The sequence below is a fragment of the Amblyomma mixtum genome, chromosome 7 (assembly GCF_055824585.1).
Source record: "Amblyomma mixtum isolate Tamu chromosome 7, ASM5582458v1, whole genome shotgun sequence".
Taxonomy (NCBI): domain Eukaryota; kingdom Metazoa; phylum Arthropoda; class Arachnida; order Ixodida; family Ixodidae; genus Amblyomma; species Amblyomma mixtum.
The window spans coordinates 107,786,050-107,798,706 of NC_143018.1; the positions used below are offsets into that span (position 1 = coordinate 107,786,050).

A 12,657-nucleotide genomic window follows, 5' to 3' on the forward strand; every position below is an offset into this window, starting at 1 on the left:
GGGGAAATCCCCCAAGGTGCAGTAGAATTTGTTATAAGTATCTGTAACTATTACAAATTGTAATAATTTTTTTTTAACTGCGAGGTTTCTGTGGAAGCTGTTTAGCTTTCCTTTGTGACCGTATGGCTGCGTTTGTGTGGATGCCAATAATTACCCCCTTATTACAAATTCTACTTGTGGTCACTCGACGCTCAGGTCTCCACGAGGCTCATGCGTGCCGAGTTGCCCACGCGCTGGCCCTCAACAAGGTCTTGTACTTTGCACCCTACGCTTCCTTCAATCAGACTCAACGCTCTCGAGACTGCCCTTGTGGGCCTCTACAAGGCAGCTCTCAACCTCCCTATCATACATCTACCGCTGAGCTCTTTGCCACAGGCCTCTTCCATCCTCTCTGTTCTCTTCTTACTCTCCATCGTGACTCACAGCTTGCCCGGCTTTCCCTTACCAGTCAGAGTCAGTTGTTATTGACTCAAGCGGGTGTCTCGCCCATTCCAATCTCCCCGTTTACCTCTCCTTCCCACCCGGCTCCCAATCTTCGCATCCGCCCCCTCCCAACCAACATGTCCCCCATCCTGCACGCCGGTCTTAGTCATGCGGCCGCGCAGCACCATTTCCCTCTATTTGATACCAAGGGTGTAGCCTACACGAATGCCTCCTTCCTGGCTCCTCGAGGTTCCTGCGGCTACGCCCTGTACCATCCCCACCTCCCCGCTCCTGAAACCCACACCAGCGGGCCGTATCTACGCCCTCAAGACGCATTGTCCCTCGACGTCCTCGCCATTGCGCATGCCTTTCAGTCATTTGCCCTCCTTCCCTTTCTCCTAGAGTACACAGTCTATTCAGACTCACAAGCCGCTATACACCACATCCAGAAACGCACCCTAACCCTTTCTCTCCAACAGGAGGTCGAACGAGCGGTTTCCGCCCTGCAGCCTTCCATCGTTTTCCTCCGCTGGGTCCCTGGGCATTCAGGGATTGACGGCAATGAGCTGGCCCATCAGCTCGCCCGCGACACACTTTCGAGGCATCGTTGATGATCCCCTGGCCCAAGCCCTCGGAGGACGGTGGGAGACTCACCCTTCGCCGCACCATAAAAGAGGTCTACCTAGAGCTCCGCCTCAACAAACGCCTTTACCCTCCCCCTCATCCATCACTCACGGTGCCGGAGGCTCGCCTTCTTCGGCACATCCAGATGAATGCAATCATCACCCCGTCCCGCCTCTTTCTCTGTCGCTATCGATCGGACCCTTCCTGCCCCAACTGCCCCTGTGTCTATGCGGACCTGGCCCATTGCCTCTTCTAATGTCCGGCTGCTCAGCAGTCGGGTTCCTACCCCCCACTTTCTCTATACATCACCACCTGGCTCGACTGGCTTGACGCTGAAGGGAAGGAAGAACAGAGACTTCTGGTCGCCCAGGCGGTCGACATGCTCGGGCTGTAAATTACGGTCGAATAAAGGTCTTCTACTACTACTACTACTTGCGGGTGCGGTCGCGGCTCGCGCGTTCGTATCCAGGGCTGGGCACGATACTGGAAAAAGTACCTTCGATATCGGTACCCGGTACCATCAAAAATGGTATTTTCGCTACCGATACAATATACCCAACTACAAATGATTTCCGATGCAAATCACCTTGCAATCATGTTCTTTACATTATTACATGGCACCCTACATTTTCAGTTTGTAGACCCCAATCAGCTCATCAATCACAACCCTACCAGATTTGCAGCAAGAAACAATTTTCTACTCCCCAAAGTCCATACCAATTATGGTAAATCGACGTCGTCTTTTCAAGCCATTTCAATTTGGAACACATTGCCACCCAATCTAAAAACCTCAATTTCCTTGCCTGAATTCAAAAACAAACAAAGTATTTTTATTGGAATCCTGATGTGTTATTCTCTTTTTGCTGATGTGTTATATTACCTGCGTTATTGTGATTTTTTACCTTGTTTTTGTGAAGTATTGATTTTATATTTTCTATATTTTGTATTTATCCGCTAACTATGCTGTAACCATTTCTTGTACTAATGATTTATCGAGGGTCCCGGTGCAGTCTTTGACTTTGGGACCCTCGTCTGTACATTTAGGTTGTTTTGTATATTTTTTGGGACCAATAAAGCCTAACTTTCTTCTTCAAATACTTCGGTACAACACTAAAATCCCAGAGTAGCTTGGAACATGATTTGTTAAGAAATTTCTCCGTGTTTTTTTTTGTTTGTTATTATAGCGCACTCCATTTGAAAGGGTTTGAATGAATCCGGCAGCACGGATTTCTTTACGCCCTACTGTCGGCGCAGCTGGTTTCGTTAAGCCTTTTAACTAGAACGAACCCATGGTGATGTTGAAACGATCACTTCCATAAGCAACGAGACGCGCCACGGTGGCTCAGTGGCTAGTGCGCCCGGCTGCTGAGCCGGAGTTCCCGGATTCGAACCCGATCGCGGCGGCCGCGTTTCCATGGAAGCGTAACGCAAAAGTGGCCCGTGTGCTGTGCGATGTCAACGCATGTTAAGATCCCCAGGTGGAAGAAATTTTTCCGGAGCCCTCCACTACTACACCTCTTGCTTCCTTTCTTCACTCTCTCCAGGCCGCCGCGGTGGCTCAGTGGTTATGGTGCTCGGCTGCTGACCCGAAAGACGCTGGTTCGATCCCGGCCGCGGCGGTTGAATTTCTTTGGAGGAGAAATTCTAGAGGCCCGTGTACCGTGCGATGTCAGTGCACGTTAAAGAACCCCAGGTGGTCGAAATTTCCGGAGCCCTCCACTACGGCGTCTCTCATAGCATGAGTCGCTTTGGGACGTTAAACCCCATAAACCAAACCAACCATCTTGACACTCTCCTTCATCCCTTCCCTTACTGCGCGTTTGGGGAGTCCACGGAGATAAGTGAGACAGTTACTGCGCCGCTTGCTTTCCTCCAAAACCAATTTTTCCATAAGCAGTATAGCAAAATAATTTAGAGCGATAGCTCTACTCAATGCAAAACTCGACTTTCAGTCCTTATGCGTGTTTGACATTGAAGCGACCTTCTGACAGCAATTTCATAGCAACAGCCTGAAGTCGGATGCCGAAGCATACTTAGACTACGGCCAATGAGATAGCGTCTCCAAATTAGACCCTGGTCGATTCCAAGATGTGGCCCGTCCCACCCCCCAAATGGCCCACCTCACCATCGAAATTTAACTATCGATTTAGACGAAAATCGGTTTTACGGTTTATGGTTTTAAGGGGGTTTTCAGGCTATGAGGGATCGACGCTGTAGTGAAGGACTCCGGAAATTTCGACCACCTGGGGTTCTTTAACGTGTCCTGACATGGCACAGTACACGGGCCTCTAGCATTTCGCCTTTATCGAAATGGGACCGCCGCGGCCGGGATCGAGCCCGCGTCTTTCGGGTCAGCAGCCGAGCACCATAACCACTGAGACACCGCGGCGGCTTCGACAAAAATCGATGACATGGCTAATTTGACGCGCTCGATACGATGTTACTTTCTTAGTTTGACCTGGGCCACCCCCCAAAATATGGCTCACATCACCCCAGAAATATGACCATCGATTTGGACCAAAATTGATGTCCAGGCTAATTTGAATGTGCTCGATACGATGTGGTGACCTCCAGATTTGACCCGAGCCACTCGCAATTTTGCGCCCCCCCCCCCCAAAAAAAAAATGACCTCTTTTGATTTCGACCAAAATCGATGAACTTGACTCAGGTCACTCCAAAAATGTGTCCCACGTCACTTCCCCAAATTTGACCTTTGATTTTAGTCAAAATCGACTTCCAGCCTAATTTGAATGTGCTCGATACTATGGTAGTCTCCAAATTCGACGCAGGTCACTCCCATATTTGGCATATCCCGCCCCCGGAATTTGACCCTTTGATTTGGACCAATATCTATGTTCAGCCTAATTTGAATGTGCACAATAGGATGGCAGTCTCCAAATTTGGCCCACCCACCTCCGAAATTTGACCTTCGGGCAAAATGAGTTCCCCGGTTAATTTGACTATGGACATCACGATGGTAATCTTTGCCCCGGGTCACCAGCCACAAGTAACAAGTCAAGCCAAGATATAAGAAACAACCAAATCTAACAGCTATTGCTTGACAGTTCGGTGTAACATAGTATAAACTTCTGCTAATCTTTAGAGCTAATGTTCTTAATGCGAACTGGCCTCTGAGCACCTGACTACATAAAAGAAACCTGGAACTGTCTCTGATGCTCTTCCCGCAGTAGTCTCTGCCTTTGCTCTGTGCTAGCTCCGTGTGCTTTGGAAAGCTACGTGTGCTTTGGAAAGGCATGAAAGATTTTATTGGCGAAATGTCTTGCTAATCTCAGTTCAGATACTTTTTACTTAACAACAGTAATAGCATTTCCTCAAAGCGCCGGTCTGAAAGAGACTCGCGATGCAGCTGTGCACCAAGCGAAACAAATAAGAAAGTTTGCTGAGGTTTAGCCCCGTTAGACCTACTTATGTGAGCGAAAGCTCTGTTAAGCATGGCCATACACTGGTTTTGCTTGTTTTAAATCTTTATTATTCAATCATTGGATAGAGAGTCTAACCTCTCGTTCTTCATCCGCCGCCTGCTTAGCACGTCTCTTTCTCAGAACTTCCGCCCGGCCTGCTAAATCGACCGGATGGCCGGACTCAGCCTGGCGTCTATATCGAAGAGACTACGCACTCGATCCGTCGTTCATGGAGAGACTGAGCATGTGCGCCGGCGAAGCAACTGAAGAGCGAGCGCGGCGGGTCCCGTGTACTGTGCGATGTCAGTGCACGTTAAAGAACCTCAGGTAGTCGAAACTTCCGGAGCCCTCCACTACGTAGTCCCTCATAGCCTGGGTCGCCTTGGGATGTTAAGCCCTAATAGATCAAAAGCTGCGGCGGGCGCTGACGCGTCGGCGAGTCAGCGGCGCCGAGAGAGCGCGGAGACTGTAGTCGGAGCGAGCGAAGCTGTGGCGAGCCGCGCGGAGCTGATGCGAAGTTTATTTTCCACCGATGCATGAGGCCCCCTACTCCCCGCCCATGGCGCGCAGGCAAGGGCCTAAACACAGGCAAAGTTACAGCCATCGGCCATACCATGCTGAATACGCCGGTATGACGCCATAGACACCGCTCCCCCTGGTTTGAAGGTCATCTACCAACGTTGAATGATCTTAGGAGCTGCAGTGCGAAATGCAGAGCTCTCGCTTTAAAATGCTTCTCGACAGGAGCACACGAGCACGTTGCCATGCTGTATTTTATAAAGGTGCCTTTTTGAAGCGAAAAGCTTCACTAGGCTCGTCAACACCGGGTCTGATGTGCGCCGTGATCAATTTTAGCCACAGCTGCGCAAGCGCAAAATCGAGCGACGTCACGCGGACCGCAGGCGGCCGCTGCTGCCGCAACCGTCGTCGCCGCCGCGCGCTGACTCCGTCGTCTGAGCATCGCCGCTTCTCCTCGTCGCCACCGTTTTACCCTTCGCCGCCGCCGTCCCAAGAGGAGAATGTTCTTCCGCAAGGCGTTGCGACTTGCGAGAACGCGTGAGCGGCGGCCATAGAAGAGGCGGCCATCCTCGCCGCCGTTTGACCTTTCGCCGCAACCGTGAGCAGTGCACATTTGAAAGGAGGGGTATATAGGCGCGCTTGCCCATAGAACAGGCGCGGACACTCGCCATGGAAGAAGAAGCAACAGTCGGATGGCGCAGAAACACCGATCCAGAAGTGGTAGCTTGGGAGTTGGCTGAAAAGCAGCGAGAGCTTTTCACTTCGAGATATCCAGGCTTAACCTTAGCTAAGCCACAGCCAATTTTTATCAGTGGATAAACGTGAAGCATATCCATGTCAAATAGCGGATCCAGGAGAAATAGTTAAGAATCTCGACAGAAAGGCATTTTAATGAGAGGAAAAGGTGGAGAGGTCGGCCGGTGGTAACATGGCCCTGGCCAGCGCCTCCTCTATACTTTCTGTGCCTGAGAAGAGAAAAGGCGAACAATGGGAGCCGGCCGTCAGGGCTAGTACGGCCTTTCGCCGCCACCGGAGTAGGATCACCGCCACCCCGTCGCTCATAGAAATGTAGACCGTTCGCAGCTGTTCTGTCGTTGAGTTTTCGGCTGCATTCATAATGTTTCAAGTACAATCAAAACTTTTTTTTAAAAGGGAGCTCGGAAGCACTTGTCGCTGAGGGTAACCGGACCATTTTAGTCGTGTCGTTTGCGGCTATTGCTACGCAATGCGCTCGCGCGTCGTCTGCTGCGCTGATACGACAGTGCGCGCCTGCTTAAATCCACTGCATGGAAAATTGTTGTCACCTTTAAGTTCGCTTGTATGAGGGTCGTTATTTGAAAGCAGTGTTTGGCAGCAGCTAATACCGAAAGCTTGGGCTCTGCAAGAGCTCCGTTGCGTGCCGTTGTCTACTCATGTAACAGACGACATGCAAGCCTGAAGGGCATGCGCTAAGTGGCACGTAAAGCCGTTAGACTGCTTCCAAAGCGTAACTTGATCCCGCGTTTCTTCGTAAAGTTTTTGAGGGTTGCCATTGTCGTCATCGAAGCCACAGCTAGCGCCAGAAAATGTGGAGCTTTGCCATGTGGTTTCATCATTTGATCTGCCGCGCACTTCTGACACACTGCATGGTGTCTCGAGTCGCATTGTTGACGCTCAACTTAAGCGAGTATGGTATGCTCGAAAAATGCGGCCTGCTGTCAGTGCCATCAGTTATGTAACGTTAGGCGCTGCATCATCTGCCTGCAGATAACGCTCCGCGGATATAGAGGTTCATGTATTCAATATCAGTGTGTTGTGAGTCAAAACTTACTCAAAACTCGAAAAAAAAGGCATTTATTGTCAAGGCTAACTCCCACATCGCAGTAAAGCGTATGCCACTCACACAGTTTCGCGTACTTTCGCGAAAGGGGCTTTTTTGCAAAATGTTTAACTGCATCATATGCTTGTCAGTGACACTGAATGCGTAGTTGCAGAGGAGCGCGGCCTCAGGAAGCGAACTGATATAAGGTTCATGAGCTTAAAGCCTATGCTTGTTGCTGCCATCGCTCTTGCACTTCAGCAACTTTGAAGCCCAAAGAGCTGGGTCAGCATGCTCTGCTAATGCAGTGAGAGGCTTTTGCAAGGTCTGATCTTCCTGCAGGGCGTGGTCAGCAGAAGCTATTAATATGTCGAGAACGAAGAGAAGTTGATCTGACGGGTAGAGCAGCCCACCTTGGCTGCGGGTGAACTGAAGGAGTAGCTGGTTGCTAACCGGCTTCATACACAAAGTAAGGCAGTTTTCGCAATCCATATGCTCGCCGACAACTCGTGCAATGTAACCGCACACATAGCGCTAGCTGCAGGGCCGGATTAAGAAAAATGGGGGCCCTGGGCTAATGCACATGTAGGCCCCCTTTCCCTCCACTGACCCCCTGCCCCCTGCTACACTACTGGAATAGATCCCATGATTCGTTGTAATTCCACCTAATTGAAAAGAACGAAGTGCGATCAATGGGATTCATGCAGTACGCATTCATACAGTAACGCAGTAGCATTAGTTTTGCAGCGCACAAAACACGAGACTCTTGGAACGCGCGACACCTGTCCGTCTGTGGCCGAGAATTTAAGTTCTGGATCAGTGGTGAGCGTGGTCAGCGCTGAGCCGAGTACCCGGGTTCAAACCCAGCCGTACGGCGGCCGCGTTTTGATGGAGGCGAAATGCAAAATGGCACCCGTGTGCTGTGCAATTTCAGAGCACGTTAAAGATCCACAGGCGGTCGAAATTATTCCTGAGTGCTCCACAATGGCACCACTTTTTTGCTGCCACGTTGGATCAGTGGTTATGGTGCTCGGCTGCTGACCCGAAAGATGCGGGTTGGATCCCAGCCACGGCGGTCGAATTTCGATGGAGGCGAAATTCTAGAAGCCTGTGTAATGTGCGATGTCACTGCACGATAAGGAACCCCAGTTGGTCGAAATTTCTGAAACCCTTCACTAAGGCGTCTTAAACCCCCGTGAACCAATAAACCAACGACACTTCTTTCTCTCCTCCCTCCTCTCAAGACATGGTTGAGGTCTCCACCTAGAAGTGAGGCAGTTATTGTGCCTTTTATTTTCACAAAAATTAAATTTTACCTAGCTCTACAAAACCAATGCCAAGAAAAAAGAACGAACAAAACAAATTGCCCCAGCCGCCGCGGCTAGAGGCCTGTGCACTATGCGATATCAGTGCACTTTAAAGAACTCGAGGTGGCCGGAATTATCCGGAGCCTTCCACTACGGCGTCCCGCATAATCAGACTCGATTTGGGACGTTAAAGCCCGTAAACCTAAACATAAACCTATAAACGAGTGTTTCGCTTTCCTAGTGGCTGCTGGAGCACAAAGTGAAACTGTGGGACTTCCAAGAAGCTAGCACAGCCTGATTTGTTCTTCAATTTGGTAAAGGTAAGGAAGAAAACCCGGTGTTGTATACAATAATTCTGACGAACAAACTTCATATCTGTGCGAAATTCGAACTCGAACAATCCACCCGTGTAGCTGAGAGAAGCATTCTATACTGTGCGCGTTTATTTTCTCAACATTCTGTGTATGATATTCGCACAGATAGATGCAGCTTCAAACACCGCTGCGCATTCAGGTTTCATTTTTGCCTACCCTGCTCTAATCATACTTGTGACACTAAAGCGTTGCATTTCCTTACATTTGCAACCCACGCAGAGGGTGCAAAGCAAGTATTTTTTACATCTAGCACCGCACTGCATATTAGCGGATATATGTGTGGTTTCAAAAATTAAATAGTGGATTTTTAGCGGATTCTGAAAGCAGTTCCAGCGGAATGCTTGGTGGCAAGGCGGGAGTCCAGCCTGTTATGCCGACGCCAGAATTCTCAAACGCACACCTTCAACGCTACACCTTCAGACGCAACTAGACAGGGGGATTGACAGAAAACCACGAAAACCTTTCCGCAGTCCGTAAGCAAACGCATAAATCGCATCGTAAGAAAGGAGGCCCCCTCGCGGTGGCGGGGGATTCCTGTTTTTGCAGATTGACACGCTCTCCCCAACTGATTCGGCTAAACGAAGTTACATAAGATGGGGGCCCTTCTGTTCGTTATAGTTTTCTTGCTTCATACGTGTCGCTCAAAGTTCCATTGCCCACGGTTCCATATAATAAGCAAGTTAGAATAAATGGGCCCCTTCTCCTGCTGTCGGAGGTGAGGCCCTGGGCTGCAGCCCCCTTAGACCCCCCTTAATCCAGCGCTGGGTAGCCGAGATCTGAAGTGATGGCAGGTGCTGCGGCAAAATTGTGGTAGTAAGCTTCTGAAGCACCAATCTTGCTCTCGACAGCTTTGGCGCTGCTTGCACAGTTGACGTCAGGGGTGGCTTTGGAGCTGAAGTAGAAGTTGGTTGCGCAGAAGGAAGGACGTCAGCGGGTATGAGTCTTAACATCGAAGCACATTCTTTGCGGGCAATATTGTGTGCTGACGCAGCGATCCCGGTCTTCAGTAGCTTTGCGAGACCTGACAATGCAGCCCGAACATCGAACATGTCGTTACACCTGGATGACATTCAAAACTACCAAACAGGGATTCAATTGGCTCGCTGTTGAATTTTCGGGTGAGGACCAAAAAGAACTTCTTTTCAGTCAGCAGATATTTGAACCTGCAGTTGAAAATGACACGGCACAAGTGGCCCAGCCTGGTCCTTGAGGTGCTCCAAGGCAGCGATGACACTTGGAGACATGAGCTGGACAGCTCTTGCCACGTTCATCTTTTCTATGTTGGTCGGATAGACGTGCTTCCTGCTCAAATACCGAACAGGCTTTACAGACAAGCCTTTCTGCAGCTCGTACAGGTCTTTTACGTGAGAAGCAGAAATCTCACCTTTCGGGCCAAGGTCACGCGACAGAAACTGTGACCTCACATTCTTCATCACGACACGGATCAAAGCTCAGGAGAAGCCTGTTGCGGTCACAGGGGTGTCCAATCCGGTAGGTAAGCACTCCATTTCCAAGCAGTTTCATGCAGCTCACATTCCCCTTGTAATTGTCAGTCACAACGCGAACCATCCTAAACCCACAGGCTTCCAGTTTCTGCATGAGAAAAATCATCAACTTGTGGAGTTGGGGCCCAGTTAGCCCTCTTGTAAAATAGTATGCGACTGGGATTAGAAATGTTGCCGACAATCCACTGAGGACAAAACACAGAATCGAGTTGGCTAAGACAAGGTTGGCGATTTGCTCTTCCAGCCCAATGTCCACTTGCCCGAAAAAGCAGTCACGTTGCTTATTGTACTGCAGCTTCTCCTTTACCCTCATCTCAACAATGAGCGAGCAGACCTTTGACTGCGGATTGTCCAAGTTTTGTGCTTCAGATATCAGCCGAGTTTCCACCAGTTTGCTGAACCCGATCTCACCACTTGTCATTTCAATATAGTTGGTTAGGGTCTTTCGGTCTGGTAGCTTCAAAAGCATTTCCCCCCGAATATGTTTGTAGGCTTTTGTTGATAAATGCCTCAGTACCATACAACGCTGAGTTGTTTCTTCAGACCAGGCAGGCCTTTTTCTTCTTGAAATTTCTGATTTGATCCATGAGAAACAAAGCTAAAGCCCCTTTTTCTGCTGCTCTTTCTCTGATGCAGGAAATGACTGCTGTCAAATAATCCTCTTGCAGTTTCTTTAGCTCAATCTTGTACTCAAGTGTCTGCTGTAGTCTCAGTATCTGGCTCCTCAGCTCTTCCTTTTCTCTTCCATTTGGCCTTTTCAGTAGTGAGCAAAATAGAGGCCGAATTGCTGCCAACTTGGATGCTTTTATCGCATGTAGTAGTCTGTCCAGCTTTAGGCACCCATTCATTTTGGCAGTCTACAGCATGAAGGTCTGTTGTTTCGTTTGCAGTGCTTGTAATGTTCATGGGCTCCGATTCTTCAGCTTCGGGACCTGATAGCGTCAGTGTCGCACATGGCAGCTGTCGCGAGGTAGCGTTGCTACTAGTGCAAGCATTCGTTAACTGTTCGTTCACAGCACGGTCACGTTTAGTGATACTTGCCGTGCTTCGTTCAGGAGTCGCCTTGGGCTGCAAACGTGAATGGTAGTCTTCAAAGACGGATGGTACTGCATCCTTTCTGAGCCGCCTCTTTTTTCCTTCTACGAAGTCTTCTGTTCGGAAATGGCGGCTGCATACTCTAGTGTAGTTCAATTCTCTATTAGGCGACCAATTATCCCGCCGAATTACTGCAAGCCATCTATCTCTCTTGTACACCGGCGGCAGCTGGTATTTCATGGAACGACAGCCCGGGAACCTTTTTCTTTCCAATTGATTTGCACAATGGAACACAGCGGTATGACATACTGAGGCATGCGGAACGCGTTCTTGCAAAAGCCTGAAAAAAAAAAACAGGAGTAAAGCTTCGTATTGTCAGCGCGGCTGGGCGGACCGCATATAGAATACGTGCGTGCGAAAGACAAAGAAAAACACGAGTACAATCAAATAAGAATGCAAGTTTCGCACTGCAAGTGCAGCCAGACAGCTTGCATGCGGAATACGTACCTGCAAAAGTCTCAGAAAAGCATGAATGCAATTAAACACGAAAGCAAGAATTATACTGCACGTGGCCGATCAGCAGTAGCCCCACTTCTCGTATTCTCGAGGAGAGCGGGCATCGAGCATACAGGCATCGAGGCACCCGCCGTGCGCTGCCATGCGGCAGCTGCGAGCGGCGGCGAAGCCGGCGCCTGACCGCCTGAGGAGAGTGTTCGCCCAGGCACAGAAAGTATAGAGGAGGCACTGCCTTGGCCTGTTACTCCACACAGGGGAAAGGGAAGGGGAGGAGAGAGAAAGTGTGAATGAAGGTTGATGATGGCTTAATACAATGAGTTTCATGGGTGATGTCTACACACACACACACACACTGGCTGGCACTCACATCGCGGCAAGTAGACGCACATAAAACTCATATATCTTCAACACACACACTGACACATGTGTAACACATACTGGAGTAGGGGATCCATGAAACCACAAGTGTAAACATGTAGGTAGTGCACAGGCGGTCACAGATGGGTATCCAGGCCTGTTTCACACAAAAACTTAAGCACAGCCTTCGTCAGAATCTCAAGTTTCACTGGCGCCTCATGAGAACTGCAGGTTGTTGTAGCGTTGCTCCTCTAAACGAAAGGAATGAGTCAGCTGATGCATTTGACAAATGCTCCCAGCCCTGCTGACAACATCGCCCGCGTGTGGAAGAGTGAGTGATCTTTGTTGTGCTTACAAAGTACAACAAACGTTTTGTAAGCTCCTAAGCATGAAGACCAAAGACTGCCATTTCTGTAGGCAACCTCTGCAATTTCAAAAAGAGGTGAAGGGGTGTTGTCTCTACCATAACGGTATGCCTGTCACCGTGTACCTTCAGTCATCGAGTGTTCAGAAGTGCACCATATATGTCGTCTATGTGCCAAACAACGAACATAGGAAGAAAGATGAATGACTAGGCCAACTTCATTGGTATTGTCCCTGCATAATGCTTCCCTTTTTTTCAGTGCGCTACCACCTCAGAGAGCACTGTTGGCCAAAAGTCTGACTGACAGTAGCCTAAAAATAAACGGCACACTTTTTTTGGTTTGGTTTGGTTTATGGGGTTTAACGTCCCAAAGCGACTGAGGCTATGAGAGACGCCGTAGTGGAGGGCCCCAG

The 12,657-nt window shown here is 49.5% G+C and overlaps 1 pseudogene; it reads right to left on the reverse strand.

Annotated features, from left to right (window-relative positions):
- Positions 1-9,150: 9,150 nt before the first annotated feature.
- Positions 9,151-10,840, reverse strand: LOC149337146 (uncharacterized; annotated as a pseudogene).
- Positions 10,841-12,657: the final 1,817 nt, after the last annotated feature.